Here is a 6,666-nt window from a genome sequence, read left to right as displayed (position 1 = left end):
CAGAAATAATGAGTTCTGTGTATGATAATGAAGCATCTAAGAGAGGTTTTTATAAAGATAGCCTGGATGATAATGATGGTACAGATCTATCACTCCCAAGAAAGGATGTCATCATCAAACAGATGACAGAGGACACACCGGTATGAAAATGGGTGAGCGGTTCCCACTTTGTAGAATTAAAAGAAGAGATCCCTGGATAGACTATTTGTGTTAGTCTGAATTGACTAGAGAAACAAAATTCATAGACATATGTGTATAAGAAAGAGCATTATATAAAAGAGAAATTGTATTTTGAAAATAATCCCCAGCCCAGTCCTGATCAAGTTCAAAAGTCCAATATTAGCCCATATGTCTGATACTGGTCCATAAATTCCTCTTGAGACTGACACAACACATGCAATGATGTCAAATGCAGGAAGATCACAGATCAGTGGATGGAAAATCTTGTGGATCCAATGGTGGCGGAAGCTTCTCCGTGCTAGCATGAGTCTCCACATGGCTCCTCCAACTCCAGGACTCTGGCTCCATCAGCGTAGGTCCATCTATCTTGTCAACAGGAATGTCTCCCAGCAGAGAGTATGTATCCTGCCTCCCTGGATAAAGACAGGAGTTCCCAGATTACTCAGGAGAAAGCCATGCCCACACAGAGGCCTTGGCAATAATCTGATTGACAGGCTAGACTCCACCCCTTTACAAATTGACAGATTATGTTAACTGCCACACCACTTGTGTTAGTCCGGGTAGGCTAGAGAAACAAATTCATAGACACTCATGTGTATAAGAAAGAGCTTTATATACAAAAGCAATTGAATATTGAGAAAACACCCCAGCCCAGTTTAGATCAAGTCCATATTAGCTCATATATGTGATACCAATCTATAAAGTCCTCTTCAGACTTGTGAAATACATGCAATGACGCCCTATGCGGGAAGATCACAGGCCAGTGGGTAGGAAGTCTTGTGGATCCAGTGGTGGTATAAGCATCTCAGTGCTGGCATGTGGCTTCTCCAGCCATCAGCCTGTCTCCATGTGTCTTCTCAACAGGGATGTCTCACAGGGAGTGAGCAGAGAGTCTCCCGCCTCCACAGAGGCCTCATTGGCAATATCCTGATTGACAGACTAGACTCCACCCCTACACTCTTCATCCTCAAATTGACATCAGATTATGTAACTACCATACCACTCACATAGAGAACATTGATAATGTATAGGATCCTGAAACAATACAACCTCAGGTATATAGTATAGTATAGCCCAGGGATCAGCCAGCTGTGGCTCCTGAGCTATATGCAGCTCTTTCAGTACAGACATGTGGCTCTGAAGTAAAATTGAAAAAATTTGAAGGATATTTTTTAGATAATGGTGATATCATTTGTTAGCAAAAAATATCTTTATGGCTCTCCAATAGTTTTTTTAGTTGTTGTGAGATTCCGGATTGGCTCTCCCATCTCAAAAATTTGCCAACCCCTAATATAGACAGAAGAGCAGCCATTTTTTTCTGGAGATTCCCCAAGAATATTCAGTCTGTTGATAATTGTACTTTAGGTTAAATAGATCCTTAACTTCAGGTTAGTTACAGTGATTAAAGTTTGTTCATCCAATACTTACCTGGCAGGGGAGATACCATGATCAAGAAGGTGGTTTTCCCAGGGCGAGGCTTATCCATTGCACTCTGGGTGTGCTGACCCCTGAGATTTCCCCAAATGTGGGAAGCTCCACTGCATAATTTGTGGTACTGGGGGACTGTGTTTACGCTCTCCCCTGCTTAAAAAAATAAAATTTGTTCATCCATAAATAATTGTCTGCTTTTAGTTATAAAGATGATCCTCACTCCTAGTTTGCAATAAAGTTTTTAAACTAAAATGTTTGCAAACCTAATAATGAAAATTTTAATATTAATCACTCTTGTAGAAATAGGCCCACAATTGTTTTCAAGGGAAATTTTTTTTCACTGCTCATAAGCACTCCCTTGGCTCACCTCCATATGGAAATAGTTGGCCAGAGTAATTGGGTCCCTTCCTGTTAATAAGAAGATATCAACGCTGCCTAACCTGGAGTTAATTCATTATCAGGCATAAGGATCTGTTATAATCAGCAACAAAAAGTAGATGCATCTGCTAGAAAATGTAACCGTTAGCTCTTCGCTGCCTTTTCTTATCAGTTAAGGGAAATAATATCCCTGGAAGATAACCTGAAGGATATGCCAAGAGTCTAAATTATATCCTTAGATCATTTGAGACCATCAAAGAAAAGGAATTCCACTGTCTTAATTTTGCCAGCTGTTAAAATTGCTTTTGCTTAGTTACACTCTGGTAATGGGGCTGATAGATATGTGGATGATTTAAGCAAGCTACAATTTTGACTCGTCATTCAGACTAGTAATTTAGCATCATTTCAAAGCCTGGTCTTTACAAGTGTGTTCGACATTCATTTAGTGGAAAGGGAAGACTGCTGGAGCAGTGCCCGCCAGGACAAAGAGCCCGTGGTAGCCAGACCCTACCTCCTTAGAAAGCCGTTGAGAACCCATCTACTGTTACTTATCACAACCAGTCAGTTAGCTTGTGTAACTGGTGGTTTGTGTTCTGCTATGATGCTGAAAGCTATTCAACCAGTATTTCAAATGGCAACATGGACAGTTTTCAGCAGAACTTTCAGAATAATAGAGACTAAGAAGAGAGACCTGACCTCCTACCTCTGAAAATTAGCTAAGGGATACACTATGGAACCCTGGTGTCATAGTGGGTTAGGTGTTCTGCTGCTAACCACAATGTTGGCAGTTCAAACCCACCAGGTGCTCTGTAGAAGAAAGATGAGGTTGTTTGCTTCCATGAGGATTTAGAGCAGTGGTTCTCAACCTTCCTAATGCCTCGACCCTTTAATGCAGTTCCTTGTGTTGTGATTTCACAACCCCCCCAACCATAAAATTACTTCCGTTGCTACTTCATAACTGTAATTTTTCTACTGTTATGAATCGGGTGACCCCTGTGAAAGGGTGATTCGAGACCCAAAGGGGTCACGACCCACAGGTTGATAGCGACTGATTTAGAGCCTCCACACTTTAATCATAAGTCTTAATCTAAGAACAATTAGTCCTTGTAGTGTATCCTTGCTCAGTACTTGCCTTCGTGAAGTGATCACTGAATATTTGGGTACTACAGCAAAATGTAAAGAAATCAGAGGGTGTCCAACTAACACAAATTAGTGTCTGGGGTCTAAAATGTTTGTCTTAAAACATGTAGCCATCTAAGATAATTGTCAGCTAAGTCCACATAGAAAAAGTACACCAGCCAGTGTGATCAAAGGATTGTTAATAATAAAAATTTAAGATCAGAGGAGGGCACTATTAAAGCTCAGATTCTGAGTACCTGCTTTACAGAAGACAATGGATGACAATTAAAGCCCAAAATCCACATAGAGACCCCCAAATGGACTAAGCCTCCATTGAATTCCTGCAATCTATTAACCAAGGAAGTAACTAGTAGTCTTGTCCCCAGATATAGTTAGGTTAAAATTTTAACATCGTAGCATTTGTTCTCCCTTTGGCCCATTTTAAACTTGTTCCAGTTTTTATTATTTTCTGCTGTCTTTGGGGCTGAAGTTTTTCTGTATTTTATTCAGTATAAAGATAGCAATTAGATTAATAGTTTCTTTGGGTTATGATGAGGAAGTTGGGGGAATTGGGAGCTAATAATAATAAACAATACTGAAGAAAACATTCTAAAATTGATTGTTGTAATGAACGCACATCCCTCTTTAATATATTTAAGCCACTGAATTGTATGATACGTGAATTACATGTCAATAAAACTTAAAAAATAAAAAGATTTAGAGTCTCCAAAACTCTAGGGTACAGATCTACTCTGCCCTACAGGGTTGTGATCAATCAGAATCAACTTGAGGAGAGTGAGTGAGTCACTATGGATCATAATAGAATACAGCTCAATATACTATGCCCTAAGATAAAAGTCATGAATCTTTGTGGCTCTGGTAGGTAAGCTAATAAAAAAAATCAGTGTTTTAAGCCCACCAGATGCTCTGCTGGAGAAAGATGAGTCTGTCTGTTCCCATAAAGACAAGCTCAGAAATCTTATGAGCTTTGAATTGCTATGCATTTGAATCCACTACATGGCAAGGGGTTTGTTTGTTTTGATTTAGGATAAAACTCACTCCCACTCTTTCACTGCCACTGAGCCATACCAACCCAGAGGGAGAGTAGGACAGATCCTGTAGGTTTCTGAGCTTGCAAATCATTACGGGAACAGAAAGCCTCATCTTTCACCCTCAGAGTAGCTGGTGGATTTGAACTACTGAATTTGCAGTTGTAAGCCCAAGGTACAACCCAGGATGCCCCCAGGGCTAAGGCAGGTAAGCACTGAGAGATGCTGTTGGAAACAGGCCCTCAAAGCTCCCTATTGTATTCAGTGTACTGTTTAGAAAGCAACCTAGCACAGCAGTTCTCAACAGGTCACAACCCGTTGGGGGTTGAAGGACCCTTTCACAGGGTCACCTGATTCATAACAGTAGTAAAATTACAGTTATGAAGTAGCAATAAAAATAATTTTATGGTTGGGGCGTCATCACAACTTGAATTGTCTTAAAGGGTCGAGGCATTAGGAAGGTTGAGAACCACTCATCTAGGACATCACAAACTTACCTCTGAGCACTCACTAGAAAAATTTCAGGTCCTCAACATCTAGAATGGGGGCAGGGAACAAGGTCTAGCCTGCAGGCTGTATAGCCCAAAATTCACTGTAGTAGGCTTTAACTCTGGTGGTAACTTCGCAAAAGTTGAGCAAATTGTTTCCTGATTAAAACTCACTGTCATTGAGTCTATGCTGACTCATAGTGACCCCTTGTTCGTTTATGAGACTGTAAATGTTTATGGGAGTAATAGGAAGCCCTGTCTTTCTCCCACAGAGCTGCTGGTGGTTTTGAACTGCTGGCCCTGCAGATCGCAGCCCAACTCGTAACCACTGCACCTCCAGGGCCCCTCAGGCTATATAAGGCCCCCAAAAGTATAAGTAGCAGCCAACATCACAAGCCTCACAAAAGAGAAGCAAGTCCATTCATCACGTTAGGGGTGAGTTAATTGTTTGGCCAATATGTACCACTGACGATGGCCCTTGGCAGAAAAAAGGTTCTCCACCCTTGATCCAGAAGAACGGTGCATCCTGTGATGAATGACCTCTTAAAATGTGTATGAATGCTATTAAAAAAACAACTGTAATGAGTGGTTTTTTCTTAAGCTGGTAAGAAGCACTGACCCAAATTTTCACTTAACACTAACAAAGCTGTAGTTTCTAATCTAAATATACATTTTTAGTACACTAACCTCCTCACTGGATTTATCATCTTTTTTCCACACTTAATTTTCTTCATTCTTATCTCCTCGTTTATTGCTTCTTTGAAGGCATCTTTTTTTAACGTACTTTCTGTTGTTGTTACGTCTTGTCAAGTTTGATCTGGCGCATAGCGACTGTATAAAACTGAGCAAAACTCTACCTGTTTGTCCTCCATCCTTGCCAGGGTTATGTTCCGGTGCAGTGTTGCAGCCACTGTGTTGATCCGTCCTGTATCTTCTCCAGGGTCTTCTTTTTTTCTGACCTTCTGTTTTATGTCTTCCGCATGATGTTGTTTCTCCAGGTACTGGACACTTATTATGATAACATGCTCAAAGTATGTGAGATGAAGTTTCTCCATCCTTGCCTCCAGGCAAGTACAACCAGGAACATTCTGGTTGTACTTCTTCCCACATAGATATGTCTGATCATCTAGCAATCCATGGTCCTTTCCATGTTCCTCACCAACACTGTGATTCAAATACATTAATTCTTCTGTGACCTTTTCTTTCTATTACCCAGCTTTCACATGCATAGGAGGCCAGTGACAGCACCATAGATTAATCTGGTGTATCTCAGCCCTCAGAGTGACACTTGCTCTAGGTTGACCTGCTCCGGAGTTCTGGTGGCTTAGTGGTTATGCATTGGGCTGCAATCCACAAGGGCAGCAGTTCCAAATCACCAGCCTGTTCCACAAGAGAAAAACGGGTATTTTTACTCCTGTGAACAATTACAATCTTGGAAACTATTGATAGAGAGTTCTATAGAGTCACTATGAGTCAGCATCACCTCCTTGGCAGTGAGTTTTTCAGTTTTGTTTTAGCTACTCTACATTCAAGAGCAAATTTCGAAGTCTCTTCTGATATCTATGTAGTCTTTTTCTTTTCATCTATTTAATACCTTTTGCTTTCTTGTGGCATTATGTCCTTGATGTCATCCCCCAGCTTGTCTCAGGTATTGGTGTTCAATTAGCCAAATCTTCTCTTGAAATGTTCTCTAAATTTAGAAGGGATATATTCAAGGTTATATTTTGGCTTTCACGGACTTGTTTTGATTTGTTTCTGCTTTAACTTGAACTTGCGTATTAGCTGTTGGACTTAGCAAGTGTCCCATAGTTGACCCCTGGCCTTGTTTTGGCTGGTGATAGTATGACAGTTACATAATCTCCTGACAACTTGTGAAGGAGTGGAGTCTAGCCTGTCAATCAGGTTGCAACTTGATGACCTCATTTGGAGGCACGAAGGAGATAAATAGCTCACTGGAGTCCAAATACACTCTCTGCTTTGTATTCCTGTTGATAAGCCATATGAAGACACACTGATGGGGC

The 6,666-nt window shown here is 40.8% G+C and overlaps 1 non-coding gene across 1 annotated transcript; it reads left to right on the top strand.

The window, feature by feature from the left end:
• The first annotated feature begins 1,600 nt into the window (after positions 1–1,600).
• LOC115873880 lies at positions 1,601–1,764 on the top strand. Its single transcript, XR_004048654.1, has one exon. It is a non-coding gene; the product is annotated as a U1 spliceosomal RNA (small nuclear RNA).
• Positions 1,765–6,666: the final 4,902 nt, after the last annotated feature.

Source organism: Echinops telfairi, unplaced genomic scaffold (assembly GCF_000313985.2).
Source record: "Echinops telfairi isolate 266 unplaced genomic scaffold, ASM31398v2 ScPeMD7_7469;HRSCAF=8507_1, whole genome shotgun sequence".
Lineage (NCBI taxonomy): Eukaryota > Metazoa > Chordata > Mammalia > Afrosoricida > Tenrecidae > Echinops > Echinops telfairi.
This window is presented reverse-complemented; position numbering and strand designations above follow the sequence as displayed.